Source organism: Pristis pectinata, chromosome 5 (assembly GCF_009764475.1).
Source record: "Pristis pectinata isolate sPriPec2 chromosome 5, sPriPec2.1.pri, whole genome shotgun sequence".
Lineage (NCBI taxonomy): Eukaryota > Metazoa > Chordata > Chondrichthyes > Rhinopristiformes > Pristidae > Pristis > Pristis pectinata.
Window position 1 is genome coordinate 90,040,398 of NC_067409.1, and position 24,737 is coordinate 90,065,134.

A 24,737-nucleotide genomic window follows, 5' to 3' on the forward strand; every position below is an offset into this window, starting at 1 on the left:
AAGGGCCCTGGAGCATAGGGAAAAAAATTATGAGGTCAGCTGGATCCTCCTTAGGATGATGACTGTGAGATAAAGGGTGACATGAGAGTATTGTGGATTTTTAAAAGATCAGTATAATTTCTATTAAATGGAATACGTGTAGATTTTCCATTTCTGTGGCTGAGTACATCTGGCTTCCTGAAGTAAATAACACATGAAAATGATTATTAAAAACTGAAACTCTTAAATAGTTTAAAGCCACCTGAACCAAGAGCAATGCATTGAAGGATATGTAAACATGTAGGCTCAGGAATTGTGATTGTGACAGAGAAATACTTTAGAGCTGATGTCAAAAGGGTAACTAGATAAGCAAAGGTCAGAGTTTGGTTTATTCAGATTTTGAAGTTACTGTGTGACATCTGAAGTAAAAATGCAATGTTATAATGGAAAAAAGTTTTATGTTAAACTATGCAAAGTATCTAATCCAACATGAACTTGTGAGGTAAGCTACACCTATTGAATTTACGAAAACCTTTTCTGCAAAGGAATGATCAGTGTATAACATACTGTAAATCACATTCAATATATATTTATAATCTTAAAAGGTGAGTGTAAGGTAGATGTTTTTTGATTAAAGAGAGCAAACGTCATTTACCAAAAGGGAACATGAATGGCAAATGATTCATAATGTTAAGAAAGGCAAATAAACTGATCTATCCTTAATGGAGGTCTCAAAAACAGGATTTCCTCAAGACTTAGTTATTGATTATGGCTTTAGGGTTGATGTTGATCCTTCACTTGAGATGGTTTGTTGGTTTCCTAGTGAATAATGACAGCATAGCAAAGAATAGAAGTTCATCTGCCAGGGGCAGCACTCCTTGAGAGTTGTGGTCCATGCTGTGGTATGTGTTTGCATTCAAGTGAAACCATATTGCAGAGATCAGAAATGATTATTTGTATTAGATATGTGGGTCTCAGTGGCTTGCTGTGCATATTACTGTACATCGCCAGTGACCTGGGTTCAATTCCGGCCACTGTCTGTAAGGAGTTTGTACGTTCTCCCCGTGTCTGTGTGTGTTTCCTCCAGGTGCTCCAGTTTCCTCCCACATTCCAAAAGACGTACAGGTTAGGAAGTTGTGGGCATGCTATGATGGCACTGGAAGCGTGGCGACCCTTGCAGGCTGCCCCCAGAACACTCTCCGCAAAAGGTGCATTTCACTATGTGTTTCGGTGTACGTGTGACTAATAAAGATATCTTATCTCATCTTATCTTATATACTGTGCATAGACTGAGTTGTCCAGAAGCCAAGCAGAAGTGGGTTTTATTTCCACCTATTCCTTCCCAATAAAATATTACAGCATAACTACCATTTTCACAAACTGTGTGGTGTAGTCACCCACACTGGTAAAATAATACGATATGTACTACAACAGGGAAGGAGGCCTTTTGGCCCATTGGGTCCATGCTAGCAGAAATCCACACAGTCATAGGTCAGGATCAAACCCAGATCCCTGGAGATGTAAGATTGCAGCACCAACTGCTGTACCATTGTGAAGGCACCTTGGCCCATTGTCCTTTTTTCTCTCTCTCTCTCTCTGCAGTTACCTGCCAAACTACTGAATCAAAATTCATCCCTTGTCAGTACCACAAAAGCAACTGCATTTTTGAGGTTGCACCCAGCTGTCGCTACAAAGCACTGCATTTAATGCCATGGAAAGGAGTTGAAATTCTGGAAAAAAATTCTGTTAATTAAATCAGAGTGTCTAACTACAAAATTTTATTTACCACCTGGTTAAATTCAGTGGAAGTAACTGAGGAAGTATTCAATTCTAAGACCATCAAGATTCTGCCCAGAGAAACATGTCTATTCTACACTTGAAAATTAGACTATTAGTTCAGATTATTAATTGCCCCAACTTTAAATTGTGATTGTATTACAAGACAGATAATGCCAAGGCAAAGATATGTAGATAATAATATGGTCCAGGAAGGAATTGCTGGTGAATCATCTCAGGTTTTGTTTAGGGGCTTTAAAGGAAATGAGGATCCTGTAATGGGATCAATGGACAAGAAGAATACACCCTCATTAAACTAATAACTCCAGGTGGAGAGAGAAATGAGGTGGCATTCTGAGGATCACCACACAAATATTTAAATGTTGAAGGAAACCATATGATATCTGGAAATATGATTAATAAATATAATAATTTACATTAAATGCGTAATTTAAGTTATCTTTTAAGGGGAATTTTTACTGATACTTTCCTTATACCTGCAAAAGATATTGTTAAAAAATCATTATCTTTTTCTTGAGTTTAGAGAGCTTCTCAACACTAACTCACTGGAAATAGTTAGATAGCAAGCCATCATCAGCCCTTGACAATATTCTTAGCCACTGGCAAGTGTTATTGCAGTGGGATCAATACCGAGGCCTGGGAAATATGTCAGTCCCAATAGCTGAGAGCTAAAACCAACAACTCGTTAGAACTGAACCTGTCATGTCTGTCCTTTCCCAGCTGAAGGAGGCTGACATAATTTCTTTTTGGATTTGCCCAACCGAGGGTTTCAGAGAGAAAGTACTACAAATAAATATCATACTCTTATAGTGCAAGAGAAAGTTTTCCAACAATAACACGACCCTCTAATCAGTGATAAGATAAGATCTTTATTAGTCACATGTACATCGAAACACACAGTGAAATGCATCTTTTGCATAGCGTGTTCTGGGGGCAGCCCGCAAGTGCCGCCATGCGTCCGGTGCCAAATTGACTGCTCCACATTAAGATAAAGCTGAATTATTCAGGAAAAATAATTGAGTAATTTCAGGTTGAACAATCATTAGAGTGAACAACTGGAGGAGTTCTGAGTGTATCTTCCACCCACACCTGGATAAAAGGAAAAGCTAATTGAACAGACCACTCTTACATTATTATGTTTGAAGAGAATATCCATAGGAGCTAGGAGGAAATTGTAAGTGTAGTTTTGGCAGACAAATATTTATCAGTGAAAATAACTCCCAATCAGGCTCAGTGGAATCCCACTTCATTTGTTCAGGGGTTTCCTGTCTATATGTTGGGAAACTCATTTGTAACTTGCTAAAAGTAATTTAAGTAGAGTGCTTATGCCTTTGGATGAAACCACGTTGTTGGAATGAGTAAAATAACCTGAGGAAGCAGGGGAAAAGGGTAGCTAAATGGCAGAGGCCAATTACATATGAAAAGAAATATAAATCATGGGATCACAGAATGGTTACAGCATGTAGGGAGGCCATCTGGATGATCAGGTCTGTACTAGCTCCATGATCCATTCCATGGTCCTCTCAGATCTGTAAATTCTTTGCTTTTAGGTGCTTATTCAACTGCCCTTTACAATGGAACCTGCCTCTACCACTATCCCTTTCAATACATTATAGACCCTAACCAATAATGTTGTCAAAGTTTTTATCTTCATGTCACTTCTACTTCTTTCTTTGACACCTGGTTCTTTATCCCTCTGCCAATGGGAACAATTTCTTTCCAACTACTTTGCCCATACCTTATATGATTTTAAATACTACAATCAGATCTCCTTGCAATCGTTCCAAGGAGAACAATCCAGTTTCTCCACGTAACTAAAATCCTTCATCTGTGGGATCATTTTGGTAAATCCTTTCTGCACCCTCTCTGAAAACCTTCAGTCTTCCTAAAGTGTGACACTGTCCTCCGATGGTACCCAACCCAGCCTTTTATAGATATATCAAAAGTTATTTGCTCTTGCACTTACTTTATAAAATGGAGGCCTCCATTTGCATCTTTAACCACTTTTTCAACCTGCCTTGTCACCTTGAAAGAACGGTGCCCAGATCTTTGTGTTCTTATATTCATTTTTGAATTTTGCTCTCTAGTTGATATTCCCTTGAGCTTAGAAAGGAAGTATATCTGTAGTAAGAAGCATACATGATCCCACAATCAGTGGCACTTCAATATGTCATTCAAAACAGAAAAAAACTTGGGTTCCAAGAGCTAAAGTACCATCAAAAGCATGGTCACGTTACTCGGCAAATGTCAGAGAGCATGAAATGCATAAAGGTTCCATGTAGAGCATGTGTGCAGAGAAGTAGGAGCAGATCAACACAGCATTGGAAAAACAATATAGAACATCGAAGAGTATAGCACTGGATAGGCCATTGGGCCCACAATGTTGTGCTGATCTTGATACCAATTTACTGTATACTAAATGTCCTTCTCCTGTTTAGCATCCATATCCCTCCATTCCCTTCATATTCATATGTCTATCTAAAATCCTCTTAAACACCACCAAACTGCCTGATCCCACTATTACCCCTGGTAACCCATTCCAGGCACCTACCACTCTCTGCGTAAAAAAGTTGCCATTCACATCGGCTTTAGACTTACTCCCCCTCTAACCTTAAAAGCATGTCCTCTGGCATTTGACATTTCTACCCTGGGGGACAGATTCTGACCATCTACCCTATCTATGCCTCTCATAATTTTAAAAACCTCTTATCAGGTATCCCCTCAGCCTCTGATGTTCTAGGGAGAACAACCAAGTTTGTCCAACCTGTCCTTATAGCTCATACCCTCTGATACCCTGGTAAACCTCTTCTGTACCTTTTCCACAATCTCCACATCCTTCCTATGATTGGGTGACCAGAACTGCACAAATATTCCAAATGTGGTCTGACTAAAGTTTTATATAGCTGCAGCATGACTTCCTTACTCTTACACTCAACACCCCTACCAAGGAAGGCAACCGTGCCAATATGCCTCATTTACCACCTTATCCGCTTGAGTAGCCACTTTCAATGAACGATGGATCTGGATCCCAAGATCCCTCTGTACCTCAATACTATTATGGGGTCTACCATGAACTGAATACTTTTGCCTTTCATTTGACCTCCCAAAGTGCAACACCTCACACTTGTCCGGATTAAACACTATCTGCCATTTCTCTGCCCATATATGTAATTGATCTATATCCTGCTGTATTCTTTGATAGTCTTTTACACTGTCCACAACTCCACCAATCTTGGTGTCATCCGCAAACTTGCTAATCCACCCATATACATTTTCATTCAAATCATTGATATATATCACAAACAACAGAGGTCCCAGCACTGATCCTTGCAGAACACCACTGGTCACGGACCTCCAGTCAGAACAATAGCCTTCCACCCCTACTCTCTGTCTTCTGTGAGCAAGCCAGTTCCGAATCCACACTTGCAATTCACCATGGATCCCATGCATATTTGTCTTCTGAATCAACCTACTATGAGGGACCTTGTCAAATGCCTTCCTAAAGTCTATGTAGATAACGTCCACTGCTTTACCTCATCAAGCTCCTTTGCTACCTCCTCAAAAGACTCAATCAAGTTTGTAAGGCATGACCTGCCCCACACAAAGCCATGTTGACTGTCCCTAAGCAGGCCATGCCTTCCCAAATGTATATAAATTCTATCCCTCAGTATCCTCTCCAATAGCTTCCCTACCACTGACGTGAGGCTCACTCACCTATAGTTACCTGGATTATCCCTATTAACCTTCTTGAACAAAGGCACAACATATACTTTTAATAGGTTATCCAAAGTTATTCTTCCGTGATTCAGAAGGCTTTGAATTGTGACTTGTCAAAAACATCAGACATGCAAGGAATCTTGTTTTTCATTTTAATTGTATATTAAGAAAGACAATATTTACTTGATCAATAAAAATGTCAGCTGATTTTGTTATAATCAGATTAATCAATGTGTTGGTGTTAGAAATGTTAAGAAATATTTGGTATCTTCACAGTCATTTTTCATTTTTATGGATCATTTCCTATCTTCTGAATGGAATGAAATAATTAATTCTTGCTGAGCAAAATACTCATACTTTGGAATCAGTTTATGAAAACATATTTTAAAAAAATTAATGATTGTTTTTACCTCCTTTCACAAATGGTTGGACTTTCTGCAAGAGTGCCAGACGTTGCAGGAATTGTGCAGTGTAGAATTTAGAGGCATAGAGTCGTACATCACAGAAACAGGCCCCTCAGCCCAACCCGGTCATGCCAACCAAGATGCCTGTCTATACTAATCCCATTTTCCTGCATTTCACTCATATCCCTTGATTTGTCTCCTACCCATATATCTGTATTAATGATTTTCGATTGCTGTGATTGTGCCTGCCTTTACTATCACCTCTGGCAGCTTGTTTTCTCTGGAGTTTTGAAGACTGAGGGGAGACCTGATCGAGATTTATTAAATTATAAGAGGAACAGATGGTCAGAGTCTTTGTCCCAGGGTAGGAATGTCAAATACTGGAGGACATAGCTTTAAGATGAGAGGGGAAAAGTTAAAAAGAAATGTGCAAGGTACATAAGTTTTTTTTTAAATACAGAGAGAGGTAGGTGCCTGGAACATGCCTTGAGGGTTGGTAGTGGAAGCAGACACAATAGTGGGGTTTAAGAGGCATTTAGACAGGCACATGAACATGCAGGAAATGGAAGGACATGGATCATGAGCAGGCAAATAAATTTAGATTAATTTGACATCAAGGTTGACACAGACATCGTGGGCTGAAGGGCCTGTTTCTGTGCTGTACTGCTGTGTATTCTATACCCACTACGGTCTGTGTGAAAAACTTGTCCCTCAGAATTCCTTTAAATATTTCCCCTCTCACCTTAAACCAATGTGCTTGAGTCTTAGACTCCCCTATCCTTGGAAAAAGACCATGATTATCTACCTTTTCTATGTTCCTTATAATTTTATAACCCTCCTGTATTCCAGTGAGGATAATCCCAGCCAACCCAATCTCTCTTTGTAACTAAAGCCCTCCATTCCAGGCAGCATCTAGTGAATCTCTTTTGCAATCTAGTGACTCTTTCAAGTGCTACCATATCCTTTATATAGTGTGATGACCAGAACTGCACACAATTTTCCAAGTGTGGTCTTGTACAGCTGCAACATGATGCCTCAACTCTTATACTCAATATCCCTGCACATGAAGGCAAGTAAGCTAAATGTTTTAGATAAGATAAGATTTCTTTATCAGTCACATGTACATCGAAACACACAGTGAAATGCATCTTTTGCGTAGAGTGTTCTGGGGGCAGCCCGCAAGTGTCACCACGCTTCCGGCACCAACATAGCATGCCCACAACTTCCTAACCCGTATCTCTTTAGAATGCGGGAGGAAACCAGAGCACCCAGAAGAAACCCATGCAGACATGAGGAGAATGTACAAACTCCTTACAGACAGTGACCGGAATTGAACCCAGGTCGCTGGCGCTGTAATTGCGTTACGCTAACCGCTACACTACCGTGCCCTATCCACCTGTGTCACCGTTTTCAGGGAAGCAAGGAAATCAGGGTCCAGATGAGTAGGAGGGAGTGTGGGAACTAGGACCCAGGCATGTCAAAAGGGAGGTGGAATTAGGTGAAGTTAGCTTCTGGATTGAGACTGGTTATAAACACAAAGCAGGCTCCTGTCATGAACTAAGTTGGCAGCATAAGGAAAGAAATTTCTTCATTGGCGCAGAAGTATGATAATTTCATTGCAAATACCTGCAGTCTGCAATTCAGAAAGTGAACATGATGGAGAGTCATCCAAGAATGAAGAAAGGAAGGTTGTAGGAATGGATCTATTACTTCAAGAGTTGTGGTAAAAGTGCATCATCTTGCTTAGTGCAAGGTGAGCTATATGCTTTCGTTACATGGAAACGACTTGCAATGCATTTGTAGGAACATGGTAGTTAAAGTAAATCAAACAGAACTATGCCAGAGCAAGTGTACAGAAGGTACTTGGAAATCAAAAACTGCATGGTGATAAGATTATCCACAATACCCAAGTTCTTGGGTAAAGTGAGCTCGTGGCAGTAATGCTTTGTATGATCTTGACTAAGGCTGCATGCAAAGAGTGCAGGCAATCATACACCACATTCATGCTGAAATTAAGTCCATATTTCAGAAGGGTATTCCTTTAACCACACATTTAAAATTGCAAATTTCTGGCATATTTACATCTTCCAAATCTTAACTGGATGCACACACCTATGTTGTCACTTAGGATGGACATATTGTTTTAAATAATTCAAGTGGACATTGCATGACTGACACTTATCATCCATCTCTGCTTGCTTTTGAAAAGATGGTGCTGATAGGTCTTGTTTTGATCAAAGTCCTTTCCTTTGGCTTTTCACCACCTTTAAGGTATTCCTCAGATCTACCTCCTTCATCAGCATTTGGCCACCCTTACTCTTTATATCTCAATGTCAATTTGTTTTCTCAAGATCCGTTGAAATCAGCTTGCAGTATGTTTTCACACTTATTATTGTATGATCCTTCTGTGTAGTTAAACATTGGGCTGTTTTCAACTTGCTCACTGATGCTCAAAAATCCCAATAATTCAGTATCTAGTTCACTAGGTGGTGTTTGCTGAGCTCTCTTCTGATTCTCTGGGGCCCTGGTTCCCACATTCCCCTCCTATTCATCCAAGCCGAATTCCCATGCTCCCTTCCCCGTCATTGGGGCCCCAGTTCCCACATACCCCATCCACTGACTGGGGCTAAGCTTCTTTAAACTCTCTTTAAACTCACCTGGTTCTTTTGGCTGCACACCCCTGAAACATAACCTGTTCTGTTTCAAGGGAGCTCCCTTTAACCAAAACCTTGTTTCCCGTGCTCCCTTTGAACTTACCAAGTTCACTGGGAAATGTATTTCTACTGTGTAACATTTAAGAAAAAAAGTGAATTGACTGTGGGTTGCAGCATTAGTAGAACAAGGTCAGGAGGCATGGGATCCAGGGAAACTTGGCTGTGTGGATTTGGAATTGGCTTGTCCAGAAAAGGCAGAGGGTGGTTGTAGATGGAGCATATTCTGCCTGGAGATCGGTGACCAGTGGTGTTCTGGGACCCCTGCTCTTTGTGATTTTTATGAATGACTCAGATAAGGAAGTGAAAAGGTGGGTTAGTAAGTTTGCAGATGACACAAAGGTTGGTGTTGTGGGTAGTGTAGAAGGTTGCCGAGGGTTACAATGGGACATTGATAAGATGCAAAGCTGGACTGAGAAGTGGCAGATGGAGTTCAACCCGGAAAAGTGTGAAGTGATTCAATTTGTAAGGTCGAATTTGAAAGCAGAATACAGAGTTAATGGCAGGATTCTTAGCAGTGTGGAGGAACAGAGGGATCTTGGGGTCCAAGTCCATAGATCCCTTAAAGTTACCGAGCAAGTTGATAGGGTTGTTAAGAAGGTGTATGGTGTGTTGGCCTTCATTAGTTGGGGGATTGAGCTCAAGAGCAGCAAGGTAATGTTGCAGCTCTATAAAATCCTGGTTAGACCACACTTAAAATATTGTGTTCCGTTCTGGTCGCCTCACTATAGGAAGGATGTGGAAGCTTTAGAAAGGGTGCAGAGGAAATTTACCAGGATGCTACCTGATCTGGAGAGAATGTCTTATGAGGATAGGTTGAGCGAGCAAGGGCTTTACTCTTTGGAGCGAAGGAGAATGAGAGGTGACTTGATAGAGGTGTACAAGATGATTAGAGGCATAGATCGAGTGGACAGTCAGAGACTTTTTCCCAAGGCGGAAATGGCTAACACGAGGGGACGTAATTTTAAGGTGATTGGAGGAAAGTACAGTGGGGGATATCAGAGGTAAATTCTTTACACAGAGAGTGCGTGGAACACACTGTCAGAGGTGCTGGTAGAGGCAGGTACATTAGGGATATTTAAGACACTCTTAGATAGGCACATAGATGAATGAAAAATGGAGAGGTATGTGCGAGGGAATGGTTAGGTTGAGCTTAGAGAAAAAAGTCGGCACAACGTCGTGAGCCGAAGGGCCTGTACTGTGCTGTAATGTTCTGTGTAACATTAATAGTCACAGAAAATACACTAGTCCAGAACTTCCAAAGTCCCGAGCATGCTGGATTAACAGAAGTTTACTGTATTACTGTAAGACAAGGTGCATCTCAGTAAGGATCATGGTCTGAATTTTCCTCCAATTGGTGGATTGGCCACAACATGAGACCTCCACCCACCCATGTAATATTTCCAATTTCCTCAATAACTTTATTCAAAACTTGTGGATCTCTCTCTCTTCCCCTCTAAACCTCCCCCCCCACCAACCCATTATGTCACCTTTTGTGCATTGGAGATATATTCAGAGGCTGTGTTTGAGGGATCATTGGGGAAAATTGTACAGGTACTCTCAGGGCAATTTTATCTTTTTTCCAATCTTTTTATTAGTTTTCAAATTAATACAGATTGATATATAGCATCAATATTTATACATGTAATACCAAGAGATCAGGATTACAATCATAGCATATATAATCATAAAGAACAATAAAATATAAAAAAAATCTGTAGATCCAACGATCTCTTAGTAAATGAATATAAAAGAAAGGAAAGAAAAAGATTTATTATATAAATTTAATATTAAATATAAATCTATTATATAAATTTTTTTTAAAAACCAAATCAATAAAAAAACTATAAACAATATAAACTAAACAAAAAAAAACTTTTCAAAGGAAAAACAAACAAACAACAAAAAAAGGGAAAAAAAAACTGGGCTAAAATTTCTCAGTAGAAACAGAACAATATTATGTCATCAAGTCCATTCCTCCAAGTTGGAAAATTATTGAAAGGGGATCTACATCATAATGAACTCCAAATATCTTCAAATTTAAGCGAAGGATCAACAGTACCACTCCTAATTTTTTCCAAGTTTAAATATGATATAGTTTGAGAAAACCATTGAAAAGTAGTAGGGGGTATTGGATCCTTCCATTTAAGCAAAATGGATCATTTGGCCATTAATGTAACAAAAGCAATCATACGGTTAGCAGAAGGAGATAAATGGCCAGACTCTATCCTTGGTAATCCAAAAATTGCAGTGGTAGGGTGAGGTTGTAAATCAATCTTCAATACGTTTGAAATAATGTTAAAAATGTCTTTCCAATATTTTTCCAGAAGAGGACAGGACCAAAACATATGTGTCAAAGAAGCCACATTCGATTTACATCTATCACATGTAGGATTTATATGGTTATAGAAACGAGCTAGCTTATCTTTGGACATATGGGTCCTGTGGACTACCTTAAACTGTATCAACGAGTGTCTGGCACACATTGGAGATGTATTGACTAAATGAAGAATTTTCTTCCAAGTCTCTATAGGTATAGATATCTGGAGTTCACTTTCCCATTCATTCTTAATTTTGTCTAATGATTCTAGATGTATTTTCATAATTAAATCATAAATTATCGCTATCAAGCCCTTCTGATAAGGATTAGGACCAAAATTTTTTTCCGTAGTTTCAATTTTGTAAGGTGTCGGAAAAGAGGGTATAGTAGTTTTTTAAAAATTTCTAATCTGCAAATATCGAAAAAGTGTGATCTAGGCAAATTATATTTATTAGACAATTGTTCAAAAGATGAAAAACAATTATCACTAAATAGATCCCAAAAACATACTATTCCCTTCCTTTTCCATATGGAAAAAGCTGAGTCAGCTCTAGATGGATGGAAGAAAAAATTAGATTGAATAGGACTTCACAAATTAAATTTATTCAATCCAAAAAATTTACGAAATTGAAACCATATTCGTATTGTATGTTTAACAATTGGGTTAGTCGTATGTTTACTTAACTTGGTAAGTGCAAAAGGGAGAGAAGCACCTAAAATAGAAACTAATGAAAAGTCAGGAACTGATTGTTGCTCAAGGCATACCCATTTGGGGCATTGAATTACATCAGAATCTTGTATCCAAAAAATTGAATATCTAATATTAATTGCCCAATAGTATAATCTAAAGTTAGGCAAGGCCAAACCACCATCCTTTTTTAATTTTTGTAAATATTTCTTACTTGACTTTGGGTTTTTATTCTGCCAAATATGTGAACAAATTTTAGAATCAATTGTGTCAAAAAAGATTTTGGGACAAAAATTGGAATCGCTTGAAATAAATATAAAAATTTTGGTAAAATATTCATCTTAATCACATTAATTCGGCCTACCAATGATAAAGACAGTGGAGACCACTTAATAAATAATTGTTTAACATGGTCAATTAAAGGCAATAGATTAGCTTTAAATAAGTGCTTATGTTTCTTGGTAATTTTAACACCTAAATACATAAAATAGTCAGTTACCAATCTAAAAGGTAATTGGCTATAAATTGGGGTTTGCATATTCAATGGAAAAAGTTCGCTCTTATTAAGATTTAATCTATAGCCAGAAAAAACACTAAACTGATCTAGTAATGATAGTACTGTGGGGATAGATTCATCCGGATTAGAAATATAAAGTAACAGGTCATCAGCGTAAAGAGATATCTTATGAATCATCTGTCCGCGAGTAATGCCACGTACATTTGAAGAGTCCCGAAGTGCAATAGCCAAGGGTTCTAAAGCAATATCAAATAATAAAGGGCTTAACGGGTAACCTTGTCTAGTACCTCGAAAAAGCCTAAACAAAGGAGATCTTTAATTATTACTAAGTATTGAAGCCGTAGGTGTATAATAAATCATCTTAATCGCAGATATAAATTTAGGGATACAATTAAATTTTTGAAGTGTAGTGAATAGATATTCCCATTCAACTCTGTCAAATGCCTTTTCAGCATCTAGTGAAACAACACATTCTGGAATTTGGGATGAAGGAGTATATATAATATTCATTAATCTCCTGATATTAAAATGTAAATAACGATTCTGAATAAATCCTGTCTGGTCTTCAGAGATAATTTGTGGGAGAACCTTTTCCAGTCTAAAGGCCAATATTTTGGAAAATATTTTTGAATCTACATTTAATAAAGAAATAGGTCTATAAGATGCACAATCAGTGGGATCTTTATCCTTTTTAAGAATTAAAGAAATAGTTGCTTCATAGAAATATTGTGGTAGTTTACCCACTGATAGGGCATCTTTAAAAATTTTGGCTAACCAGGGAACAAGAATATCAGAAAAAGACTTTAAAACTTCAGCTGTATATCCGTCAGGGCCGAGTGCTTTACCCGAGTTCATTGAAAATATTACTTTCTTTATTTCTTCCTCCAAAATGGGAGCATCTAATGTAGAACATTCATTTAAAGATAGTTGGGGAAGGGCAATTTTATCTTAGCTCACTCTTCAGCAAATCAGCAGAATATGGTTCAGTCCTGTTTTCATACCCAGACTGATTCTACTGTACATTGAAACCAATGGAACTAAAGCAGTCAAACTGTTTGGTGCCATACGTATTGTCATTAATGGAATAAATAAGACTGAGAAACATAAACCATAGGAGAAGGTTATTTCTGCTCCACCATTCAGCATGCTCACAGCTGATCGTCCACTTCAATGGTCCCCACCATTATTCCCACTTTCTTCCCTTGATCCTTTAGGATTAAGAAATGTATCTACTTCTAGAACTTCGGGAGAAGCAATCTACTTCAATATCTGGTAAAGACCATCTTTCTCACTGTTTCAAATGCTTTGGTGATATCCACAAATATATTCACTGTTATTACTAGTAATAGTTGCAGTAGACTCTTACAACATAGTTTCCTACAAATCCAAGGTGATCAAGCTGTCTGGGTTTTTCTCAGTGGACTGCTACTCATTCTAAAGAATACTGACTTCATCTTTCCACTAATGTCCCAGACTTACAGGACATGTCGCCATGTCATCTGAAGCTCCAAATGGGCAATTAAATCAATTTTCTTTAACCAAACCTCTGGGCTTTAACAAGGTTAATGAACTGATATACGTATTGCAAGGAGTAGGAAAGAAATGCTGACTGGCTGACTTAAATTAGATTTCCTCCAACCACCACTCTGCAGAGCAGTCCTACCAACACAGCAACAGTGACCACCTCCCCTCAACCCTCTCCTGCCCAACTGTTGCAGCAAAACTCTGAATAACATCTCTATCCGTGGTATAAAAGTATGAATAACTGCCATGGGGAATTTGACACAAAGCTGAGACTGCTTTGAAAGGAAATGTAACAAAGCACCTTCCAACAATTGGACACACAGTTTTGGGAATTCCAGTGCATGCTTGCAATGACACCATTTTTCAGATATAACAATGTAACAGAAAGCAATTCCTGTTAAATGTGTACCCTGTATAATCTTAATATAAAAATGTACAACTTGTTTGATCAGCAGGCAGTTTAGCTCTTGTGTTGAAGCAGTTCCATCCTTCTTTGTAGTGCAGTAATCCCAGTGCCTGGGGAATACCTTGAGGGCTTTATCTGCAATCTTCTTTCATGTTTTATCGATATTTTACTTTCCAACTTGTGATTAATTCCTCATACTGCTATGTTGTACTTCAAACTACCACAGTGACTGTTAGATTCTTCTCTGGACTCCACTGAACACAATCAAAAACTTCAATTTACAAGTTTCTTTCTCTTCTGAAAGCCAAGAGCTAACTTTGAATTTACTATGGGTCTAAACTTAGATGATATAACCTGTTAATGAATCTCTATGAAAGCCATATATACCGACATTACCAGCAGCAATGCCCAAACGTTTAGCATTTAGCTCCTCACTGCCAATAAATTCAATTCCAATACATAGAATTCTGCTGTCTGCTAATGCAAAGACACAGAGAGAGGTTCTTTATCTTAACACACCCTTGCTTATCAGAGTATTTTTAGAGCTAACACCCCAGTCTTTAATTGTGCCTTTGAGCTTGTGTATTGCATTATTTCCCAAGAAGTCAATCTGTCATTCTGGATTGGCTGCAGCTTCATGGATGTTAAACATTGTTCAGTATTTCAAAAAAGGGACTGTGGATTCAAATCCATTATGCATAAAACCTTGAATTAAGATAGACAGGAAAGGTGGTATGATATACTCAACTCAGTTTGTTTGCAGCTTACCATCCTTTATGGACAGATACACATATTTTTTATATCCTGCAACCACCCTTTCCCTCTACCCCCAGAATAGAAAACCCCTCACACATAGTGTGTTTGTATATAAGAGCATCCTCAATTGAATCCAGCACCTGAATACAATTAACAGTAATAAATTTAAATCACAGGCAAACAATTGACCTGCTAAGAAATAATCCAGACATTCATCCTCTGATCAGCAGCCCTAAATTCAACTGTGCATTCATTTTGTTTCCTATACTTGCTTACACAATGGGACCAAATGTTGGAAGCAGAATGCATTACACAGGCACAACCAGGTCATGTGTACTGTGTCCCCAGTGCAAGGATAAATTTCATCATTATGTATAGGATTCCTGTTCTACCATTGCCATGCAAAACGTCTCAGAAATATTTTAGACACAAGAGATTCTGCAGATACTGGAATCTGGAGCAACACACACAAAATGCTGGAGGCACTCAGTGGGTCAAGCAGCATCTATGGAGGGAAATGAACAGTCAACATTTCAGTTCAAGACACTTCATCAGGACTGGAAAGGAAGAGGGCAGAAGCCAGAATAAAAAAGTAGGGGGAGGGGGAGGAGCACGAGCTGGCAGGTGACAGGTGAGTCCAGGTGAGAGGCTGAAGGTAAGTAGGTAGGGAAGGGGAGATGAAAGGCAATGATGTGAGAAGCTGGGAGGTGATATATTTTACATCAGGAGAACTGCTACCACACTGCAATAACAGGCTGGGTGACACAAGTGGCTGGCCGATGGTTCCATGGACAACAACCAGCAATCTAGAGTGCTTGCATCATCATGTTGGTACTTCTGCATCTCCAGCAGCTACCTGAAGAACACAAGAACACAAGAAAGTGGAAGCTAGAATAGGCCACCTGGCCTCTCAAGCCTGCCGCACTACTTACTATGATCATGGCTGGCTTTTCACAAGCTTCACCTCCTGTGCCGGTTCCTATTAGCCCTGAATTCCAAACAAATTCCAAAGCTTAAGAAACAACACAAAAAGCGCTGGAGGAACTCAGCGGGTCAGCCAGCATCTGTGGAGGGAAATGGACAGTTGACGTTTTGGTTCAAGACCCTTCATCTGGACTGACCCCTCATCTCGACTTGAAACATTGACTGTCCATTTCCCGCCAGAGACGCTGCCTGACCCACTGAGTCCCTCCAGCACTTTTTGTGTTGCTCCAGATTCCAGCACCTACCGTCTCTTGTGTCTCCAAAGCCTTAAGACTTTGTCAGCTCAAGGCACCAGCATTAAGGGAGAAGGGAAATTGTAAGGCCAGAATTTGAAGAATTCAAAATTCTTGAGAGGCTTGTAAGGCTTGCAGAAAGCAGGAGGCCATGGAATAACTTGATCACAGTGATTGGTATTTACAATTTTAATTGAATGAACATCACCTTTGAAGAAGCAGACAACATGAGTGCAAATTACAGACGTACAACACAGATAGCTAGATGGTTCAAAATGAATGATGTTGATCAATTGTTTCTGTTGCATGAATTCATGACTGAGCTTACACATGATGAAACAAGTCATGTCAGGGTGATTAGCAGGTCCCAAAACCATCCTGTCCAGAGTCCAGATGGTCAGACATGCAGATCCCTGGCTAGTCATTTGTCAGTAGAGGTCAACCAGCAAACACAAAATACAGTGAACACTGCATTACAACAGTTTGGGTAATGGAAGTTCAACCTCACAGAATTCATAAATCACGACCAAAAATTTTGAGGTACAGAATAAAAGTTCACTCGTATGGAATTTATGTGAGAAAAGATAACTAAATAAACACAAATGTGAAAGAAACAACAAATTTTGTCAAGGATTCACGTTACAGAAAGTCACAATACAAACGGTTTTCTAGAAACACGACCCTTCCTTAACATGGGGGAATGCTGTAATTTTATGGTGTGCCGTTGTCGATTGAATTAGAATCACATTACAGCCATTGTACCTTAATATAGGAAATCCAATGGTCAATTTGCACAATGTCAACTTCCACAATTGATTAAGTATGTTGGAGGAGGTGGTCACTGGAATCTGATTACAAATGGTGATAACTGCGTACTCTCTGTATTGTGTGTATTGTGAGATACAGACACAGGATTATCCCAGCATGTCAACAGCTGGCAATCTGTAGTACACAAAATATCCCATTGGGATTTATGTACCCAATAGCTGTATGGAAATTCTGTATGTTCTGGAGAACATAAGAAAATAAGAGCTGGAGTAGCCACCTGGCTCCTCAAAGCTTCAAAACTGCCTCATCATGACTGACATGCTCCTGGCCTCACCTCCTCTTCTTTGCCAGTTCCACATTGCCTTCAATTCCCTGATCTTTCAAAAAATTTATCCACCTCCTCTTTAAATGCCTCTTATGATCTCGCCTCCACAACCGTCCAAGGAAGAGATGTCCAGAGATTCACCACACTCTGTGAGAAGACATTCCGGAGCATTTCAATTTTAAGTGACCACCCCCTTCATGGAGAATTAAAGTGACAGGCACTGGAAGCTCAAGGTCACCCTTGTGAACTGAACAGATGTGCTATGCAAACTAATCATCCAATCTACTGTTTAATGTTTTTAAATAAATTATATTTTTTAAGTATTCTTAATTATTTGAATCTACTTCAACTGTCTATAAATGTGTCTGATTATCAGGCACATTTGCAAAGAGTGATACAACCTTTTGACATCAAAGGTTGTCAGTGAATTGCTGGGAGCAGCTTACAGTGTCTGGAGGCCTGGTCACAACCCATGCCCTGATCTGCCCGCTGTTTGGCCACATCATTGAGTCTTCATGGTCATTGAAGCCACACAACCACAGAAGGTGAGTGCAACCCTGGGGCTAGTGAGGGGGAATGGAGGGGAAGATGAGCACACAGGCAGCGGGTTAGATCACACGTGATATGAACCATAAAAATCTGAATAGTCAGTAACCACATTTAGAACTATGTGGCAATTCAGGTAAAAATAACACTGCCTTGAAATACAAAATGAGCTTAATCTATAGCCATGATGAATAATTTAGTGGTGACATTGCTATTAACTCACATGTGGCTTAGTCAGAGGAATATTTATTGTTCAGTAACATTGGATGCTTTTCCAGGCAAACAGTGCAGAATTAATACTACACTGGGGATTTTCTGCTTTTCCAGAAAAAAGGGCCATTGCTGATGAGGTGCAAACTCACACAAGGGACCCAAGCCCAACACTGGTGGCTAATTTCATACAGACCCTGGGGTTGCTTGTAATCAGGGTGGCACCCCCATTCATGAGTATATCTGAGTGTTACTCTTCTGCTAAAATTTTAGTCCTATTTCATATTTCCTTATGATGTGGAAGGAGGCCATTCAGCCTCATGCTGGCTCCCAGAGCAATCTCATCAATGCTATTCCCCCACTGTCATGGATTGGATTGCGTTTGACAATTAAAGAGGACTTGTAACCTTCGGTTCACAGATAAGTACAGCAGGACAACAAGACAGTCCCTTGCTTTCAGCAAGGCTACTCAGAGATGTTCTACTGGATGCTTGTGAAGAACATATGCTTTTCCAGCCTTAAAGAGAGTAGACCACGTGGATGCAAATCATTATGAAGGAAATGATTTAGCAATATACACTCCAACACAGGAAGAAAATGAAGGTCAAAAAACAAAAACAGAAACTTCTGGAAATACTCACCAGGTCAGGCCACATCTGTTGGAAGAGAAACAGAGTCAGCATTTCAGGTTGGAGACCCTTTATCAGAACTGACGGAGAAAGGTCAAACAAAGGCGACAAACAAAGCTTTAAAAGCTGCAGGGAGGACAAGGGAAGAGAATCCTATTGATAGGGTAAAACTGGGTTGGCCATGGGGATAAGCTTATTTACAGTAAGTTTGTTTACCCAGTACTATAATATTCAGACTTAAACTCAACACACTCTTGTCAGTTTCTCCCTCTAGACATTAGGACTTGCTAATTATATTATAGGGCCTTGTGTTCATGATGAACATAACCCATTCATCAAGGAGTCTAAACAATAATCCAAAAGCAAGGGCATTGGCCTGAAATGACAATGCAATTTTTTGTTACCACAGATGCTGTCTGAGGATTTCCAGCATCTGGCTTTATTTAATGAAGGAAATTACTGCATGGTCACTTTGAGAACCATAAGAAGATTGAGTTAATGGATAAATCAGGAGTCAAGTATAATGCTATTCACTTACCCACACTAAATTATTGATTCTTAGACAAAATGGGAAGAAAGGGAATTCAATCTGGTCAGATGGAGGGACCAAAACCTTGCAGAATATACAGTATATACTTTTTCTGGACAAGGGTAAGGGGACTGATTAGGAAGTACTAGGGCATATCTAAGAGCATCCCTACACCATCCCAGCAATTCCACACAAGCTCCGAGATCCTGCATATCCCAAGCATGACTTACAAGGACTTCAGAAGATCAATTACCTCAGAATGAGGCCCACTGATGACCTGTGCCAATTTCTATCATGCTTTAAATTCTAGTCAAACAAGGACTTGCATGTCACAACATCTGCTGGGTTTATGGATACAGATGTCTCTGTGGCACTTCCACAAATGCAAAGCACCCAGACCAAATATTAAAATGGCCCTGACCCAGCAAGTTGCACTTTGCCACCATTTACACCTACCTTAGAAAATTGAGAGAAGGCTAATTGTTATGGTACTGACCCAATAATCCCAGCGAATGCTTGTTTGAAATCCAACCACATCAACCTAGGAAAATTAAATTCAATCAATCTTGTAATTTATGGACTGAGATCAGACATTATTACCATGAGAGGTTTGTAATTAAAACCCAGCTGATTCATCAATGCCCTTCAGGGACTGAAGCTTGACACTTGTTCACTATTTGCCGTCTATACTTTTCCAGTCCCAGACAGTAATAGATATCAGAATTCCAGAAAACAAAACTGAAATTAAAAATAATTTAAGCCAAGTTTTTTCTATTAGAGTGATGCCTGTACCTGAATGGGTGTAGGGAGGTCTTGTATCAAGTGTGGTCACCAAACATTCTCCACAAGTATATTGAGCAATTCTCCTTTGACCTCTTGAAAACTACCTTAAAACAGATTATTGGAGTTTTACTGTGGTCCTATTTGGCGAGAATAGTCTCTCTGAAATATTAACATGCATTGAATCCTATTCCTGAACTACTGTCTGCATGAATGGAAGTAGCTGTTGCTCCAGGTACTCCGGTGTGTTGCTCCAGATTCCAGCATCTGCAGTCTCCTCTGGGATACATAAACAAGTATCAGAAGGTGCAGACCCCTTTCAGTTCTACTGAAAGAACTTCTGGAAAAGTCTACAGAACTTTGCTGATTTTATCTGTGTGCTTTTCTACAGCAATTCTACCCTTTTGCCTCCCAGAAAACACAAATATTCTGATAAATATGTGTGTCAAACCTTTTGGTGAGAAACTCTCTTTTGGTTACCAGTGCTAAGAGTATGCACAAGTACTGACTGCGAGAGGTGCTCACTTCCACCCTCTGCCAATATTGTAAGCAAGGGAAGCAAAATGTGTAAACCAGCTTTCTTGTGTAGCCAATATTCACACATGCTTAGGGCTGACAACTGAAGATGGTGTTCTCCCTATTTGTCCTCTAAATGATCCTAAAATTAAACCTATTGTAAGAAAACGTTTGAACTTTTTAAACATTGCCACAGATAGTTTCTATGTCACCATAGAAAGCAACCTACCTGGATGTACCACGGCTTGGTACGGCAAATGCTCTGCCCAGGACCGCAAGACACTGCAGAGAGTTGTGGACACAGCCCAGCGCATCACAGACACCAGCCTCCCCTCCTTGGACTCTGTCTCTACCTCTCGTTGTCTTGGTGAAGCGGCCAGCATAATCAAAGACCCCACCCACCCAGGACATTCTCTCTTCTCTCTTCTCTCCTCTTCCATCAGGTAGAAGATACAGGAGCTTGAGGGCACGTACCACCAGACTTAAGGACAGCTTCTACCCCACTGTGATAAGACTATTGAATGGTTCCCTTATACAATGAGATGAACTATGACCTCACAATCTACCTTGTTGTGACCTTGCACCTCATTGCACTGCACTTTCTCTGTAGCTGTGACACTTTACTCTGTACTGTTATTGTTTTTACCTGTACTACATCAATGCACTCTGTACTACCTCAATGTAACTACATTGGTAATGAATTGACCTGTACGATCGCTATGCAAGACACGTTTTTCACTGTACCTTGGTACAAGTGACAATAATATACCAATACCAACACCAATAGTTGTGGAAGATGAATGTTGTAAAGGTTGGAGTCATTTGCTGTGCTTTGTCTCCAAATGGTAAAAGAAAAGGGAAGAACTTGCATTTAAACAACATTTCTCATGCTTTCAGGAGCTTCCAGTCTATGTCACAGCCAGTTGAAGTGTAATCATTATAACGCAATGTGAGAAACACAGCAGCCAATTTTAACACAGCTAAGCCATGAAGTAATGCCTTGGATCACCTGATGATGGGTAAAGGATACCTATTGTGCTGATTACCCAGAGAGCTCCCTTGTTTCTCATAATACTAGGAAGGAACATACAGACTTGATCAACTCCAGCACCTAAAGTTGTCCTCCCCCAGCAAGCAACCCAATCAACAGCTTCAAAGTGGTAAACTAAGCAAGTCTTAAAGCATATCGTTGAAATGGCAGAGGAATCCAAAAACTGGGATTTAGACTTTTTTTTAAACATATGGCAGAAAATGAGATCATAAGCAGGATTAGGGAGGCTGGGCATGAGATGGGTAAGGAAGTGGAGGGAGGGTGTGGAAAATGGAGAAGGATTCTGAATTAACAGTTTTAAATGTAAATTTAATTAACAGCTTAGGCTAAAGTGAAGCCAATATCAGAGCCAAGGAATCTTAACAAGAGGAAGAGAATGGGGAGAAGAAAGAACAAATGGATGGCCAAGTGATTTGCAAATGATTTGCAGAAGAGAGAAGATCAGTAAGCAGCCTAGGAATCATTACTGAATCAGCAGGTTCAAGCGGATTCTCTGAAGCACCGGAGGTCACTCTCTCAAACTCTCTTCTTCTATTTCTTCCTTTTAAGATGCTTCTTAAAAGCTACTTCTTCTTAATTCATCCTCGGGTGATAGCTCTAAATATGCTATATAGTAGTGGCAGTCCTTTGAACTCACCATCCAAAATGAATTCCAGAGACAAAGTTCAACACACTGCCAGTTTCATTACACATGTCTAGCACTACTAACAGGGATGAATTTCTAGGCCTATTTTTTTGGACCAAGCTTTCTGGTTACCTGCTGTGATACCACCTCAGATGGCATGGTATCAGATTTTCAATGATCATGTTTATTGAGATGTTTACCCAGTTAAAGGTATTGTTCAAATATAACTTCCTGTTGTTCACAGGACAGGAAGAAATATTCACCATGACATCCCAGTGATGAACAAACCAATTTTAAACTTTTGCTGCTTCTTTTACTCTGATCTCCTATAACAAAGGGTTCAGATGGGAAAAAAAAGAGTTCCTCTTCATCTGATTTGATTTGTATGCTTAAAAGATCTTCTTGCACAAATTGTCCCTAGTGTACCTTGAAGGATCAATATTCGGGTTATGCATACACTTGTCAGCATTTTCTTGAAACCAATGATCTGTGCACTGTCAACTTTTCTTAGTTCTTTACTGTGTGTCTCAAATTACTTTAGCCAAAATGTTCTTTATCCTTCATTGTGCATTATCAACTCCAGAAATAACTTGAGATCAGCATTTTTTTATCTTCATTGAAACATAAATTACCCAGCACCTTTATTCCAAGTTTGAAGCAGAAGGAGCCAACTCCTGCTCCTAGATGTTTATTCATATGTTAAATGAAACAATATATGAGTTGATTCTCAGCCATCAGAACACTGAAATGCGATTGAGTTCCATCAGGCTTTGCTTATTCAACCTGATTCACAGGTTGAGAATGTTGTAATAGTAATCTAAAAATAGCTCTTCAAAACTGAAAATGCAGTTTAATTCTTACCAATAATATTTCCTCCAAAATAGCTATGTGCTCCCATTTAAGTATGTCTCCCTTATATGCTTTCCCCCTCTCCCTTGGTATGCACTTCTCTTCTGCCTTTGCTTTCTTCCCCTCCCTTGTATTTCATCCACCACTGGGATTCCCGCGCTGCATTTTTCCACTCTCTACCATATTTCTCCTAACCTCTTAGTATTTTCTTCAAATCAACTAATGGTCAAAGATATGCACTTGCTGCACAAGCTTTTCAGAGTCATATTTTATTCCATTTATTCTAAAGTACATGCTTTTAGTCTGTATAGAATGTAAACTGCAATATTTGGTACCCTAAATAAAATAATATGCAAATAATAAGCAATATATGCTTACCCTAATGTTTAGAGTTTTGTAAGTATTGAAGTAAATGTTTGTTTAGGGATCATTAAACTCATCCATTACTTGTGCACAAGTTGGATTTATTTCCACCTTAGTGTAAGGTTTTCCAGTGAAGTACTGTTCATATAGTTAGTGAATTGCCTCTCTTTCTCACTCCCATGAGATGAACTCTGGCATAATCAAATTGCATGTAATTGAGTTTCTTTTTGCACATAAACCAGTGTGTGGTAATTCAGCTCAAGCTGAACCTGTCAAACAAGGGCAAATAGCATTGTGTAAATGGAGATACTCAGCAGGTCCACATGGATTAGCATTTCTAGTTTGTGTTTCCTTTTCATATAATTACATGGGATTTACTGTCTTCTGTGTATAGAATTAACATGTCTTCAAATAAGGAAAAATACAAGCACTGGTAGCTATGGAATTTAATTTTATTAATAGTGCTCTTCTGTTACACCTATATTTAGTCTTCCTTTCCTCAGCTTCCTGGTTGAGAGACTGTCAGGTGAAGGAATGCTTACACCTACTTCCCTAACATCTACAAAATGCAAGTATTTTTCTTCACCACCATCCAGTATATACAGCCCATCCCATTGCTGCATCATGTCTTATAATTATAAGCCCCAAACTTCGTCTTCCCCAATATTTCTATTTCCATTCCTCACCACCAATACTTCTCCCTTCCCCCTGACACAAAGATTGGTGGTATTGTGGACAGTGTAGGAGGTTGCCGAAGGATACAGTGGGATATAGGTCAGTTGTAGATGTGGGCAGAGAAATGGCTGATGGAACTTAATCTGAGCAAGTGTGATGTGTTGCACTTTGGGAGAGCAAATGTGAAGGGACAGTACACAGTTAAAGGCAGGACCCTTAACAGTGTTGATGTACAGAAGGATCTTGGGGTCCAAGTCCAGAGCTCCCTGAAAGTGGCCACACAAGTTGATAGGGTGGTAAAAAAGGTATATGTCATGCTTGCCTTGATTAGTTGAGGCACTGAGTTCAAGAGTCAGGAAGTTATGTTGGAGCTTTATAAAACTCTGGTTAAGCCATCTGGAGTATTGCATTCAGTTCTAGTCGCCCCATTATAGGAAGGATATGGAGGCTATAGAGAGGATGCTGAAGAGGTTTACCAGGATGCTGCCTGGATTAGAGGGCATGTGCTGTAAGGAGAGGTTGTGTAAACTTGGGTTGTTTTCTCTGGAGCTGCAAAGGCTGAGAGGAGATCTGATAGAGGTTTATAAAATGATGAGAGGCATAGACAGAGTAAACAGCCAGTATCTTTTTCTAGGGTCAAAATATCTAATTCTAGAGGGCATGCATTTAAGGTGAGAAGTGGAAGGTTCAAAGGAGATGTGCGTGGCAGGTTTTTTACACAGAGTGTGGTAGTGCATGGAATGTGCTGCCAGGGGTGGTGGTGGAGGCAGATGCAACAGAGGCATTTAAGAGGCTCTTAGATAGGCATAAAAATATGCAGAATGGAGGGATATTG